At 37.5% G+C, this 16,848-nt stretch overlaps 1 protein-coding gene across 9 annotated transcripts in view; it reads left to right on the forward strand.

Moving 5' to 3' along the window:
* The window catches only part of NUBPL (NUBP iron-sulfur cluster assembly factor, mitochondrial), a 252,379-nt gene that overhangs the window by 199,125 nt on the left and 36,406 nt on the right, over window positions 1-16,848 (forward strand). The window lies entirely within an intron of this gene.

Raw genomic sequence — 16,848 nt, forward strand, 5'->3', positions numbered from 1 at the left:
TATTCCATTGTATATATGTACATCACATCTTCTTTATCCATTCATCTGTCAATGGATATTTAGGTTGTTTCCATGTCCTGTCTATTGTAAATAGTGATATTGTGAACATAGGGGTGCATGGTTCTTTGAATTATAGTTTTGTCTGGATATATGCCCAAGAGTAGGATTGCTGGATCATACAGCAACTCTGTTTTTAGTTTTTGAGGAGCCTTCATACTGTTTTCCACATTAGCGGCACCAACTTACATTCCCACCAACAGTGTAGGAGGGTTCCCTTTTCTCCACACCCTCTCCACCATTTGTTATTTGTAGACTTTTTAATGGTGGCCATTCTGATCAGTGTGAGGTGGTATCTCATTATAGTTTTGATTTACATTTCTCTAATAATTAGCGATGTTGAACATCTTTTCATGTGCCTGTTGGCCATCTGTATGTCTTTGGAGAAATGTCTATTTAGGTCTTTTGCCCATTTTTTGATTGGGATTTTTTTTCTTTTGTTTTTGAGTTGTGTGAGCTGTTTGTATATTGTGGAAATTAAGCCCTGTCGGCCATATCAGTTGCAAATATTTTCTCCCAATCCATAGGTTGTCTTTTCATTTTGTTTATGGTTTCCTTTAAAGAAAGCACGCATTCTTTAAAGACAATAAATTTCTGTGTAAATTGGTACCATGATGATTGGCTGTTATTAATAAACTGCCATTTAATGACAGCCTTCCATATATTTGTTTTTTATTTAATGATCACAGGTGTTATATTATCCCTATTTTCTTAAATCTTTGAAGGGTTAAGTAACTTTCCCAAGACCACACAGTTACAGTGGGTCATAACTGAGGTTCATATCAGTTCTGATTGAGTTTAAAGCTCATGCTCTTAACCTCTACATCAAGCTGCCCTAATACAAAACCCAACAATATTTGACTCATTGGTTTTCTATGTTTAATTCTGGTCCATTCAACCCATTTAGGTTATAATTACTCTAATCTAGGCAATCTCTGATAAAAATAAATTTGTCAATGAATATGCCTAAACCTGTGCACCCATACATGGTGAGTATCCAACCAATGGTCTAGATTGGTGTCTCCTATATTCACAGTTTTTGCTTGTTTGTTTTTGACTCCTAAGAGATTGCTTTGGGCCCCTTTATACATCCTGGGAAGGTTGGAGGCAGTCTAGAAGCAGTCTCCTTTGGGCTTTAGGAGGAGAGCCCCAAATGATTCTTGGGAAGACCAATATTGTCTTTGGGCTGACCATACTGGTCTTGGGCATTTGGCTGGTTTCCAGGTACACTAGCTCTCAGTATAGCATTGTAGGTATAGCAGTCATACTATGGCTTATTATGTCAATGTTAAAATTAATGGCAATGAGAAGACTAGATTTTCTACAGTCAATATGTCTTAATTTTATAATTAGAAAAAAATAGCAAACAAAGAAAGTATCCTACCAAAAGAATTTGGGGGGGACAGATGCATATGATGATTGTGTCTTTGTGGATGTGTGTTTGCTAAAGGCTTAGTTCCTGAGGTTTGGTTTTATTCAGGCCAATGTCATTTCACAACTAATATATCTAAGTATATACCAGAATTAAGCCAGCTCCCAAGATTTGGATGGAAGGGCACCAACCAAAGGGTTACTGGCCTGGCTTGAACCATGGCTTTCATCAATTTATGTAATCTGGAGCAGACTGTCAGAATCATGTCTCCCTTTCTAGACCTAATTGAATTATCTTTTCTCTACTTATGAACCTAATCTTCCTTTCCTCTTATCATTGACTTTAGATCTCTTTTAAGGTATGCTGTGTTCTACTTTTTCTTATGTCCCATATCCCACAAACCACATAAGCTTCTTAGATTCCCATTTGAGCCCCCCTGTGATTTGACTTCCCTTCCTTTCCCACTAAACTCCTTCATATACCATGGGATCACTCCCCCAAAAACCTTATATACTCACTGCCTCCTCTTTCCTTCCTTTACTTTCCAAAATCTCTAACTTAGCATACATTTGACCCTCACTTAAAATGTCTTTCCTCCCCAGTCAGTGGGTACCCCAATCCTGCATAACCTTTATTCTAAATGCCTACTACTTAGCATTTTCCCCAAACCTGCATTTAGGAAACATTTCTCCCTCTTTGGAATTCACATAGCATTTTATTTGGACCGTTCCTATAGCACTTCTTATGTTCTCTGTTCAAAACTTGCGTTAACTGTGTTATCTTCTCTACCAGACTGTTACACCCTGTAGGGCTAAGGCTCTGTTTCATTCATCTTTGTGTTTCTCACGATGCTAAACTCAGTGCCTTCCTGTGACCACTCAGGAAGTGTTGATCAATGAATGAATGTTTTATCTGTGTTGGTATTATCTTCCCAACTAGGTGGTAAGCTGCTTGAATGCAATAATTTTTTCCTATTTATCACAGTATTTCTTAGAGTACCTTGGACAATGGCTTATGCAATTAATATTGATTGAATAAATGACAAAGCTAGTTGACTAATTGTCACTGTTTATGTGAACAGATCTGCGCCCCCTTATCTTTCTTACCATCCTGCTAACTCACTCCTGTGATCTCTCCCACCCCAACTGCTTTTACCTAGGAGCTTTTTTTCTATGTGTAAGTTAAAGAAAGCATTTATTTTAAAAAAACATACATTTTATTTCACTCTTCCTTTGAGAGAAAAATATTTTCATTTTAGGGATATCTTTATGCTGTCTTTTTTCTTGTACTATATATAACATCCTTGTGGTTAGTTGAAACCTTTTAGTATTAACTTTTTTTGGTGTCTGGGATAATAGTCTGCATGTGGGCAGTTGTTATTTGGTTACATGCAGGCTCTGTATTAAATTACTGGTGAGAATCACTAGCATTGCTCCATTGTAAGTTAATAAATTCTTTTATTTACTTGCAGGGATATTTAGCAAGGTGTTAAGTACCTCTCTCTTTATCCTTACCTGTGGAACACCTGCCTACCCCATAGACTTATAAGGATCAAATGAGATAATGAATATAAAAGCTCCATCTAAATGTATGGTATTTTTTAGAAACTACTTGAACACTTTAAAAGAGGTTTTCAGACAAAGATGTCACAAAGAAAGAAAACTACAGGCCAATATCACTGATGAACATAGATGCAAAAATACTAGCAAACAGAATCCAACAGCACATTAAAAGGATCATACACCATGATCAAGTGGGGTTTATTCCAGGAATGCAAGGATTCTTCAATATACCCAAATCAATCAACGTGATACACCACATTAACAACTTGAAGGAGAAAAACCATATGATCATCTCAATAGATGCAGAGAAAGCTTTCGACAAAATTCAACACCCATTTATGATAAAAACCCTGCAGAAAGTAGGCATAGAGGGAACTTCCTCAACATAATAAAGGCCATATATGACAAACCCACAGCCAACATCGTCCTCAATGGTGAAAAACTGAAACCATTTCCACTAAGATCAGGAACAAGACAAGGTTGCCCACTCTCACCACTCTTATTCAACATAGTTTTGGAAGTTTTAGCCACAGCAATCAGAGATGAAAAAGAAATAAAATGAATCCAAATTGGAAAAGAAGAAGTCAAGCTGTCACTGTTTGCAGATGACATGATACTCTACATAGAGAATCCTAAAGATGCTACCAGAAAACTACTAGAGCTAATCAATGAATTTGTTAAAGTAGCAGGATACAAATTTAATGCACAGAAATCTCTGGCATTCCTATAATATACATTAATGATGAAAAATCTGAAAGAGAAATTAAGGAGACACTCTCGTTTACCATTGCAACAGAAAGAATAAAATATCTAGAAATAAACCTACCTAAGGAGACAAAAGACCTGTATGCAGAAAACTATAAGACACTGATGAAAGAAATTAAGATGATACAAATAGATGCAGAGATATACCATGTTCTTGGATTGGAAGAATCAACATTGTGATAATGACTCTACTCCCCAAAGCAATCTACAGATTCAATGCAATCCCTATCAAACTACCACTGTCATTTTTCACAGAACTAGAACAAAAACTTTCACAATTTGTATGGAAACACAAAAGACCCCGAATAGCCAAAGCAATCTTGAGAACGAAAAATTGAGCTGGGAGAATCAGGCTCCTGGACTTCAGACTATACTACAGAGCTACAGTAATCAAGACAGTATGGTACTGGCACAAAAACAGTAATATAGATCAATGGAACAGGATAGAAAGCCCAGAGATAAACCTACGCACATATGGTCACCTTATCTTTGATAAAGGAGGCAAGAATATACAATGGAGAAAAGACAACCTCTTCAATAAGTGGTGCTGGGAAAACTGGACAGCTACATGTAAATGAATGAGATTAGAACACTCCCTAACACCATACACAAAAATAAACTCAAAATGGATTAGACCTAGGGCTTCCCTGGTGGCGCAGTGGTTGAGATTCCACCTGCCGATGGAGGGGACGCGGGTCCAGGAAGATCCCACATGCCGCGGAGTGGCTGGGCCCATGAGCCATGGCCGCTGAGCCTGCGCGTCCGGAGCCTGTGCTTTGCAGGAGCCTGTACTTCGCAGCGGGAGAGGCCACAACAGTGAGAGGCCCGCGTATCGAAAAAAAAAAAAAAAAATGGATTAGACCTAAATGTAAGGCCAGAAACGATCAAACTCTTAGAGGAAAACATAGGCAGAACCCTCTGACATAAATCACAGGAAGATCCTTTTTGACCCACCTCCTAGAGAAATGGAAATAAAAATAAACAAATGGGACCTAATGAAACTTAAAAGCTTTTGCACAGCAAAGGAAACCATAAATAAGACCAAAAGACAACCCTCAGAATGGGAGAAAATATTTGCAAATGAAGCAACTGACAAAGGATTAATCTCCAAAATATACAAGCAGCTCATGCAGCTCAATAACAAAATAACAAACAACCCAATCCAAAAATGGGCAGAAGACCTAAATAGACACTTCTCCAAAGAAGATATACAGATTGCCAACAAGCACATGAAAGAATGCTCAGCATCATTAATCATTAGAGAAATGCAAATCAAAACTACAATGAGGTATCATCTCACACTGGTCAGAATGGCCATCATCAAAAAATCTAGAAACAGGGCTTCCCTGGTGGCGCAGTGGTTGAGAGTCTGCCTGCCGATGCAGGGGACACAGGTTCGTGCCCCGGTCCGGGAAGATCCCACATGCCGCGGAGTGGCTGGGCCCATGATCCATGGCTGCTGAGCCTGCACGTCCTGAGCCTGTGCTCTGCAATGGGAGAGGCCACAGCAGTGAGAGGCCCGCGTACTGCAAAAAAAAAAAAAAAAAAATCCAGAAACAATTAATGCTGGAGAGGGTGTTGAGAAAAGGGAATACTCTTGCACTGTTGGTGGGAATGTAAATTGATACAGCCACTATGGAGAACAGTATGGAGGTTCCTTAAAAATCTACAAATAGAACTACCATATGACCCAGCAATCCCACTACTGGGCATATACCCTAAGCAAACCATAATTCAAAATGAGTCACGTACCAATATGTTCATTGCAGCTCTGTTTACAATAGTCAGGATATGGAAGCAACCTAAGTGTCCATCAACTGATGAATGAATAAAGAAGATGTGGCACATATATAGAATGGAATATATCACTCAGCCATAAAAAGTAACGAAATTGAGTTATTTGTAGTGAGGTGGATGGACCTAGAGTCTGTCATACAGAGTGAAGTAAGTCAGAAAGAGAAAAACAAATACCGTATGCTAACACATATATATGGAATCTAAGGAAAAAAAAAAGTCATGAAGAACCTAGGGTTAAGACGGGAATAAAGACACTGACCTACTAGAGATTGGACTTGAGGATATGGGAAGGGGGAAGGGTAAGCTGTGACAAAGTGAGAGAGTGGCATGGACATGTATACACTACCAAACATAAAATAGATAGCTAGTGGGAAGCAGCCGCATAGCACAGGGAGATCAGCTCGGTGGTTTGTGACCACCTAGAGGGGTGAGATAGGGAGGGTAGGAGGGAGGGAGAGGCAGGTGGGAAGAGATATGGGAACATATGTATTTGTATAACTGATTCACTTTGTTATAAAGCAGAAACTAACACACCGTTGTAAAGCAATTATACTCCAATAAAGATGTTAAAAAAAATAAGTAAAAGGTTTTTTTGGGGGAGGGGGCGGATAGTGAAATGTTGTGAATTACAAAGAGCCTTTATATGAACTTTGCATTTCTCCAAGCCATGTTGAGAATGAAATTGTTTTATACTTGTAAAGAGACATCCTTTTGCAAAATTCATGGAGGCAGACCTGTACAAGCAAAAAGACCTTCTTTCTGAATGCTAATTAGCAACTCTTTGTACGTGTTCGATTTTGTTCCATGGGATAGATGACAAGCTTATTATAAGAATAAACTTTAACGAAAAAAATATCATCCTCTTATTTGTGTTAAAATCGTGTAGCAACAATAGTGATAAATGTGTTGACAGTAGTATTAGTGGCTAATGATTTAAATTTGAGCTTATGTGGACTGAATCATTACATACTGCAAGTGCCTTGTATTTGTAGTAATTGCTAGAGGGAAAGGAGACAGAATAGTATGTGGCAAATAACCGGTTACAGTCTTTGGATTTACTCTTGTCTTGTTGAACGTGCCAAGGGGAAAAGCCAGAGTTATCAGTGCTGGTTTTGTTTTGTTGTTTTTCTTACTTTTTTCTTTTTTGTAATACAGTTTGCTGAGTTTTTGCTTGTTGTTTGTTTCACTTGTAAAGTAGTTGGTGCCATATATTGAATTGGGTAGATTCCATCGTTGACTTCCAAGTTTTTGTTTTTTTGTTTTTTAATGAATAGCGATGAACTCTTGGGAATTATTGAACACTTAACTGCTCATCCATAATGGAAGAGGATTAATATTTCTTTGAGGAACATTATAAGTTCCTTGAAATTTTTGAAAATATATGCACTATGCTAGTATTTGAATTCTAATAAATGTTGCCTAAAATATTTTTCTTCCTTCCTTTGCTTCAGCTGAGATCCTCTGTATGAGTATCTGAAGACTATCTTAATTTGACTTTAACTCTTGGAATTAAGAGTTTATGCCTCTCATGAAATCTATGAAGCATATTTTTGTTTTTTGAGAGACTGGAGAGTTTTAGTAATTTATTCATATTAAGGTGCTATATTAGTCAGGGTCCTGGCTGGAAAGAGATGACACATCTTTAAAGGAATTAACAGAGTGGGTTTAATGAAGGGACTAGTTACCGAGGTGTGGGCAACATTAAGGAAACAAACAAGAGATGGTGAAGTACCCAGAGACTAGTGACAGTAGGAATTTTTACTGTCTCTCTGCCTGAAGGGGCAGAGAGTGAACTGTGTCGGTGGGACCTGGCGACTGCTGAAGCCATGGAGGAGGGGCTGCCTGTTGGGATTTGTGGCCACAGAGGAACAGAGCCAAGGGTAGAACTCCTGCAAGGCAGGGAGGGAGCAGTTGTGTGTGGTACTAATAGTACTAGAGCGTCTTTCTCCTCCCACAGCCTCCTATCCCGCTGATACCTCTTACTGGCAGATCCGTATTGAAAGCCAGAGGGTAAGGAAACTCAGGTGATACAGTCCACAGAGGTCAGCTACCTGGGCACTGATCAGGGCAGAGAATGAAGCAGAGCTTGGGGAAGGTGGAGAGGAAGGAAGTGGAGCATAGCAAGTGGAAAATAACCAGTTTTTTTTTTCTTCATGATCATCATTATAACTGTGAATTAGTGACTTGCAATACATGAAATACAAAGCAAAGATTCCTGCCCTCTAAAAGTTTGAAGCTAATACAGATATCAGTAGTACACTCAAATTAGTGAAAATCCATGCTATCAGAAAGCAAAATTTTACTGTCATCAAATTAATGAATAGAATATTTATATTGGAGATGAACTCTGATATAAGTATATTTTGTTGCAGTGGGGAGTAATGGATAGAAGAGTTTATTCTGATAGGGTAGAGTTATGAAAAAAGTTCTCCTTCACTTCATTAAGTAAAGATTGATGCAGGAATAAAACTTTTGGAAATGGTTCTTATAAGAGAAGCGACAAAGACTGAACACTCGCAAGGGGAGCAACATGATCCCATCTTGGTCCTCTCTCTTATTCTTCCAGGGGAGGGCAGAGAAAACAGCCAGGTAGTCCTAGTGTGGGGCCTGATTTGATCTCTTTTCTATAGGGAGGGAGAAGCTACTGTATACGGCAGAGTAGTCAGACAATATGCTAAATATCCATGGGCTCAAGAGAAGCTGCACTACCCGACTGGCATTACATTATGAAAATGAGGCGATGCACTTTCTTCCTGTCTGGACTCTACAGAGAGAAGGAAAGCCAGAAGCTTTTCTGCCTCTCATTCACTTAAATGAGATGGGGTGGGAATTTTAAATAAAGCCACCTTAATATTTCAGTCATCGTTTAAAGTGAAAGGCATTTATTGCCTGTGGAAGGCATTGGGCCTTTTGCCACATTAACTGAACTCCTATTCACTCATGATAGATTCTTGAGAAAAAGCTGTACAAATCCACACTAGTATTTTCCCCACCAACAGCAGTTTGGCCTCAATTATCTCTTTTACAGTAATACTCTTTGACTGCCAATTTGGACAGTAGTTTTTATAACATGAAAGCCTATTGGGGTTTGGAGAATCAGAAACTTACTGTTGCCATCATTAAATAAGTAAATGACCATGGGCCATATTTGGCTACTTTGGATTTTTGTGCTGTTTTTCCCCTACATTTTATAATTTATAATTACCTCAAATTGTAAAGCTTGAAACATGCTTGTACCTAATAGGTGGTAGACTTAGGTCATAGCTTTTCCTGGTATTCAGAGATAGTAAATCTTCATTATGTTTTCAGTTTGTAGTGTGAAACTTTAAAGGAGACAGTCAGTTTTGGACTTCTTCCAGGTGTCTTTCCGTGCAAATGTTGGACAGGATTATAATTAATGGATATTTGGCAAAGAATCGCATGATGTGGAAGAGAATTATTGTTTTAGCCATCAAATTATAAAAATTCTTTCCAAAATAAAATTGTTTTGTTGTTAGACAAATTGTAGCCAAGGGTTAAAGACTAGGAATTGTATTCCAATGTTTTATCCTTTTTTTTTTTTTTTTTTTTACGGTACACGGGCCTCTTACTCTTGTGGCCTCTCCCGTTGCGGAGCACAGGCTCCGGACGCGCAGGCTCAGCTGCCATGGCTCACAGGCCCAGCCACTCCGCGGCATGTGGGATCTTCCCGAACCCGGGCACGAACCCGTGTCCCCTACATCGGCAGGCAGACTCTCAACCACTGCGCCACTAGGGAAGCCCTATCCTTTTTTTTAAATACAATTGTATTTATTTATTTTTATACAACAGGTTCTTATTAGTTATCCATTTTATACATATTAGTGGCCAATGTTTTATCTTTAAGGACACTGCTGGTACTCAGTCTGAAACTTCAGTCCTTGTTAGATTGGGAATCAAATTATAAAGCAAATACTGATATAATGCCATTGGTTAATGAACAACAATGTTTCCAATCTAAATTTAAGAAGCACGTTTCGAGAAGCCGGTAGGAGCCTGCGACGTTGTGCCGTTGTCTGAAGATTCTTCAATCACTATGTCAAGTGACACAGATGTTTCTTTCTTCATATGATGAAGATCAGGGATCTAAACTTATCCGAAAAGCTAGAGAGGCACCATTTGTCCCCATTGGAATGGCAGGTTTTGCAGCAATCATTGCATATGGATTATATAAATTGAAGAGCAGGGGCAATACTAAAATATCTGTTCACCTGATCCACATGCGCGTGGCAGCCCAAGGCTTTGTTGTGGGAGCAATGACTCTTGGTGTGGGCTATTCCATGTATCAAGAATTCTGGGCAAAACCTAAACCTTAGAAGACGAGATGCTGTCTTGGTCTTGGTGGTGTTTGCTTTAGTTAGACATCTCATATTGAGGTTATATGTTTATGTTGAAAATAAATTCTGTGGGTTGGACAATAACATGGTAATTTGAATATTGGCTTCCTTTCTGGCAGGCTTGATTTGCCTAGTGACTAGTTCACTAGCTAGGTCATTCAGGGGAGTCAGATTAGCACAAAAATATGTCACTTTTTTTTTTTTTTTTTTTTTTTTTGTGGTACGCGGCCCTCTCACTGTTGTGGCCTCTCCCGTTGTGGAGCACAGGCTCCGGCCATGGCTCACGGGCCCAGCTGCTCCGCGGCATGTGGGATCTTCCCGGACCGGGGCACGAACCCGTGTCCCCTGCATCGGCAGGTGGACTCTCAACCACGCGCCACCAGGGAAGCCCAAAAAACATGTCACTTTTAAATGCACTTGGTAGTGGTACAGTGTCCGCCTTCTTAAACTCTTCTGATAAAATTAGTTGTAAAGAGGACAACATGCCAAACCTGAAAATGCTCCCAGTTGCTGCAGAATATCATATGCTTTTGATGTAATGTAGGAATCCTATTTACCCCAGTTAATTTAACTCTTTCTGACTGCCTTGTGGACTGAGTACTGTTTTTAAGGTCTGGTTGGCTCTTGAAGAACCCTTTCAGAACAGTGCACGGAATACAACATTATAAACCTCCCAGCAACTATGTGTGTGTTTTTAAACCAAACCTAAAGAGCTGGTAACAGCTGCTTTGAAGTAGTATCTGTTTCAGAATCATAGTTGTAAACATGAGAGTAACTTAACTGTAGATCCCCGTTTAGCTGTTTTGTAATTGCAGAATTATAGTTTGCTGCTGTTATATTAGAATAATTTTGAAATGGCATTTTGAAATAAAAGTGTGTATTTTAAGTGCTAATGCAAAGGTAAATGAAAAATGCTTTTTAAATATGTGCAGTCTATTTTCTCTGAAAGAATCATAAATGTTAAACTAAATAAATTGCCTGTAATGGAAGTGAAAAAAAAAGAAGCAGGGCTTTTGTATTTGGGTCAACATATATTATAGGTAGAAGTTATAGTATGTTAGTTAACAGTTCAAAGAAATAGCCCGAGAATTAACAACTTTTGAACTATGACATGGAAAGACCCAGGATTTTAAAAACTCCCAAATGAATAGTCAGCTTTCAGAATCACTTTGTCTAGACCAGCTTATCTGATGTTTGAATTCCTTGATTGTCTAGGCTGTGTTTGGATGGGATGCTTCTGATATAGTTCATTCAGTTTTGTCGTTGAAGAATTTCTAGGCATTTTCTTCATAATATGTCTGACAGCTAAAATTCCTTAATATCTTAAAGTTCAATGAATAGTTAATGGCCAATGGGTAGTCAGATTCATATTAGAAACCACTTTTAAATCTATTAAACATTTATATGTTGAAAAAGTGCAAGTCCCACAGTCTATCATTTAAAAATTTTTGCACTTTGTCATAGATGTTAGAAATTTGATCAGAGTTTGATGTGTAGCTCTGAAGAATGTCTTCATGTCTTAAGTATGACAGTATTTGGAAATGGAGCAAAGCTTTTCCATGTAAAGTCTCAGCCTTTATTTCCTGAAAGACACCTGGCTAGATAAAGTTAAGGTAATCAAGGTATAGCAGTTCTCCTCTCTGGAGTTCATGGAGAAAGAATATGTATAAAAAGGGATGTGTTTCATTATTAAACAGGCAGCCTTTGGTGGTAGCTCACTATGAGCATGGACAGGCTGAGCTTCATGTGCATCTAACAGAATTTGAAATACAAAATATTACATCTAAGAGCCCAACATGAACAGACACTCACAGAAGAGCAAAAGAGTTCTCTGAGTTGCAGAGAAATATGTGTACAACAAGTAGGCTCCCCTAGGTGTTTACTGATCAACATAATGATGGATTCAAGACTGGAGGGAAGCCAGGATTTTATCTTAACTTTACTGGAAATATCAGAAGTGGGGGGAGAATGAGAATGAAAGAGAGAGAGAGAGAGAGAGAGAGCAAAGTGTGAGCATAAGAGAACTGTTTCGTTCCACCCCAAGCTCTTTAGAATTTCCAGAAGCTTCACCTGTCCCCAGTGGTTCACAGTGAATGTAGTCTGGATCCCCTGGTGAATTCTTTGTTAGCATCATTAAGGTGAGGTGATTGGAAGCCTGTTGACTCCATTATTGAAGAGCCAATCTTTATCCCTAAACAGCAGATACGCATCCAGATTCCTTGGACAAACTTGAATTCTTAATTAAGTTCTAAAGTGCAAGTGCTCTCTCTCACCAATGATTTTGAAATACTGTGCTTTCCACTAATTATTGTGTTTTATAATTCTTTTTGGCAGCAATTGACATAATTTCCTGTAACAAAATTCATTTCTAAAGTGAGCAAAATGATTGATCTTTAAATTAATAAAGCATATCCCCTTTGTGACTGTAGTCAATTCTCTCTCTCCTCTGCAGGAATGGAGCATAGAGTCCAAAACAGTGACTCATGAAAGAATTACTTATATTCCCTGTTGAAACACAGTCTGTGGGTACATTTGATGTGACTTTACCTTTTAAATTATGTTTTACTTAATCTGATACTAATATTAGTGGGCATTCCTTGATATTAAAGCAAATAATGTTTATAATTCAGGAGGTTTGGGAGTTGTAGAGGAGAATGACAGGGGAGAGCTAAAAAATACCAATCTCCTTTATAGTCAGTAAACAATTGTGTTTATGTTAAGCTAGCAGAAAATGATTATTTTCTTTTGCTGCAAGTATCTTTAAATAAATCAAGGAGCATCAGTAGCAGTAAATATTAGAGCACTGTGAACATTAAGAATAGCAGTTGATTTCTTCTTTTAAGTCTTAGTTGACTTTACACTGACATGCGCAAGGGCTGTATAGAATTACTCATCCAGGTATAATTATGGGCAGTTTCTGTTGTACATTTTTATTAGGTTCCAGCACTGAAGTTCTCAATCAAGCCTGGGAATTAGATACAATTTATGCCATGGAGACTTAGAATGGCATAATTGAGTAATTCCACACTGGTATAATTATGATCAGCCTAACATCTGGAATAATCAGTTTTAAATGCTTAACTACTGTGAACTCTGACCCAAATCCAGATATGCAGTTTTTTCCTCTCAATACTCAAGAGAATTGGCAATTAAGACAATACTCAAAATAATTATTTTTTAGGATGTTTACATATTTACCAGAATCCGATAGACACCTAACCTCTTACAGTAAATCTCAGCTGAGATTTAAAAAGCCCTTACACAGATTACAACTTGGAAAATAACATTTAAACAATATTATTTAATTATTTGGACTTAGACATTTACCCTAGACAATGGATAGAAAATTCTCCATGGGATTCTTGAGATGGGTGTTTTATGATACTGTGTTTTTACCCCCAGAAAATAATTCCACTTATTGCAAACTAAACATTCTCTTTGTTGCTATTAGCATTCCTTATGGTCAGTAGAGGGAGCACAAGTTTTCTAACAAACCATCACAAACTGAAGTGACGTATCAGTAATGGTATAAAAGGGAAAATCTAGGCTAGTTCATATTGGTTCATGTTCCAGGGTCCCTGAGAAAAATTAAAATTTATTAAGTAGAAGGCAAGAACTATAGAGATAAACTGTAGTATCAGATATGGAGACCATGTTTTAAGTTGAGATATATTAACAAGAAAAAAAATTGACATAATTCCTTTAATATTTAAAAATATGTGTTGTGATGCACAGATTGGCTAATGATTAATTTTACTGGAGGTTTTGTTTGTCTTTTGTTTGCTTTATTTCTTTATAAATTCCAGAGGTCACTTTAGGGGTGTCTGAAATGGTTACTTGTATGATGTACTAAAATTTGGTATAGCAAAAGAGGTGTGATTTATGCATGAGCCAGTTATGTTTTTGTATTTTTTAACAAGGGCTAGAAATTTTTTTCTCAGAAGAGCATTCTAAAGACTGACTGCGTTGTGATTAAGGACTTAGTCATTAGCTAAGGACATATATTTCAGAAAAAAAAAACTTACAAAAGTCTTTTATAATGTGGCTGGTAGTTCCAATGGAATGTTTACATGTTTTGTGAGCATTTGATGGGACATGGAAGATGATTGTTGTCCTTGTCAAAAAGTTACTATGATATATGAGTGGTGCTATTTAGATCACAAAGAAACTCAGGTGGCATAGATGCTTATTTGTGATACTGTGTTAGGGTTAAGTACAGAGGAAACCAAGTCACTTTAATCCCTCTCTCTGGGGTCTTATAGCTATAAAAATAATGTCACCAAGCATTTCAGTAACAGTTTTACATTCTTCTTTAAAAATGAGACAGCTCTTTAAAATTAAATAGGACCAATGGAAATAGGGTCATTTTATAGAGGAGTTAATTGAGATGTATTGAGATTTAGTAAGCTATTCAAGATTGTATAGTACATTAGGATAGTCAACAAAACCAGAATCCAGAGCTTTTGACTCCTGGTTCAAGAACTTACGAACTAAGAGTTCATACAGTTGTAGTCTAGAATGATTTGAAAATATAGGAAAATTATTTAAACCCTGATCCTTTGTTAAGTGCCTGTTTTGTGCACAGCATTGTGTTATTACTTTTGTTTGATAAAAAATTGAGAAAAATCATAACCATCCATGAAACTATATTGTGCAGTGGTAATACAAATAGTGGACAAAGGGTGTTTCAAACAAAAAATGTTTATATTATATGAAAGCTAAAGGTACTTTTTAGGGCTAATGCAATAGAAAACTCCCTGCATACTAGTATATAGTTATGAGAGAATTTGGAGGAAATAGCCAAGGAGGTTTTGCTTCCATGTGAAGAGAATGGCTCTGAGACTGAGGGGCCATAATTTTTGGAGGAGGTAGTCTTTCACACTTGCTTAAATAGGATTACTGAGGCAGTCAGGTTGAACAGGGGTGGTTTTGGAAACTATAGTTGAGGGAATGCTAAGTCATATAATCAGAGAGCTAGCTTGAAGACTGTCTGTCCTTGCATTAATTTTACAGCTAAGGAAACTGAGACCTGAGTGATTCTGAGTTATTTGCCCAATGTTAGTCACACAGGTGGATGGGGGCAGAACTGGAATTAGTTCCCCTCCAAATGCCTGGATATGATAACAGAATCTAGAAGGAGGCAATTTATGGAGATACATTGGTTGTAAAGAGTAGAGTTGAGTACACTTTTGCAGAGAGGTTATTTCCATCAATCTTTAAAAGAGGGAAAAGAGAAATGTTAATTCATTTTTGGTTTTTTTGGAAGAATAAATCAGAATAGAAGAATGTAGTGATCCATGGAACAAATTGAAAAGTAGGATGAGCTGCCTGATGGCAAATATGAAAATGACCTTGCTAGCAACTTCTAAGACATTTGTATTAATAACAATATTAAAGATAACAAAAATGGTGTTACCAACACAGCTACCATTTATTGAATGTTTACCCTGTGGCATCATGTCAAGTATCTTATGTACCTTAGTTCATTAAATTATTGCACCCTGTGACCTGAGTATTACTATGCCATTTTGTAGATGAAGAAACTGAATCTCAAAGAGATTAAGTTATTACCCCGGTCACACCAGTAGTCAGCTATGGAATAAAAATTTGAATACTGATTCTGTTTGAATTCCAAAGCTAGTGTTTCTGAAACTTGACTAATGAAAAGACCCTCTTTCTAAAGGAAAATAATCTGCCCCATGCCCCAAATAGACTTATTTTTATTATTAGACTACTTTAAGCATAAACACAGATTCCCTAAACTTATAGCTCTTATATAATTTTTTAAAACTAAAAAAATAACATATTAAATTCAAGCAAACTTACAAGATCAATAAAATTCAAATTAATGATAATAATATGAAAGATGAAGTTTTTGCTGAAATGAAAATACCAATTGCAAGATGAATTTGTAGCTAAATACTATTGCACAACTGTTGGTGGGAATGTAAATTGATACAGCCACTATGGAGAACAGTATGGAGGTTCATTAAAAAACTAAAAATAGAACTACCATATGACCCAGCAATCCCACTACTGGCATATACGCTGAGAAAACCATAATTCAAAAAGAGTCATGTACCACGATGTTCATTGCAGCACTGTTTACAATAGCCAGGACATGGAAACAACCTAAGTGTCCATTGACAGATGAATGGGTAAAGAAGATGTGGCACATATACAATGGAATATTACTCAGCCATAAAAAGAAACGAAATTGAATTATTTGTAGTGAGGTGGATGGTCCTAGAGTCTGTCATACAGAGTGAAGTAAGTCAGAAAGAGAAAAACAAATACCGTATGCTAATATGTATATATGGAATCTAAAAAAAATAAAATAATGGTCACGAAGAACCTAGGGGCAGGACGGGAATAAAAATGCAGACCTACTAGAGAATGGACTTGAGAACACGGGGAGGGGGAAGGGTAAGCTGGGACAAAGAGAATGGCATGGACATATATACACTACCAAATGTAAAACTGATTTTACAGTTTTGGGAAGCAGCCGCATAGCACAGGGAGATCAGCTCGGTGCTTCGTGACCACCTAGAGGGGTGGGTTAGGGAGGGTGGGAGGGAGGGAGACGCAAGAGGGAAGAGATACGGGGATATATGTATATGTATAACTGATTCACTTTGTTATGAAGCAGAAACTAACACACCATTGTAAAGCAATTATACTCCAATAAAGATGTTAAAAAAGATGTTAAAGACGTTATTGCACAGTTCTTCTGAGTTTGGCGTGTCTATATTGCTACATGCTTTGTGAGAACTTGGTTCCACTTCCACTTTCCTCTATTCTTAACTTTTTCAAATTATCCCTTCTGACAGTACTCTTTAATAGTATCATTTGCTCTTCACTTGGTGTCATCAGTTATTTATTGTTAATTATACCTCTGTTCTCCTTAGCTGGGACAAAGAACTGCCAATTTGATGGTTTG

This window comes from Aethalodelphis obliquidens, unplaced genomic scaffold (assembly GCF_003676395.1).
Source record: "Aethalodelphis obliquidens isolate GAN/ISIS:26980383/991018 unplaced genomic scaffold, ASM367639v1 scaffold10, whole genome shotgun sequence".
Taxonomy (NCBI): Eukaryota; Metazoa; Chordata; class Mammalia; order Artiodactyla; family Delphinidae; genus Aethalodelphis; species Aethalodelphis obliquidens.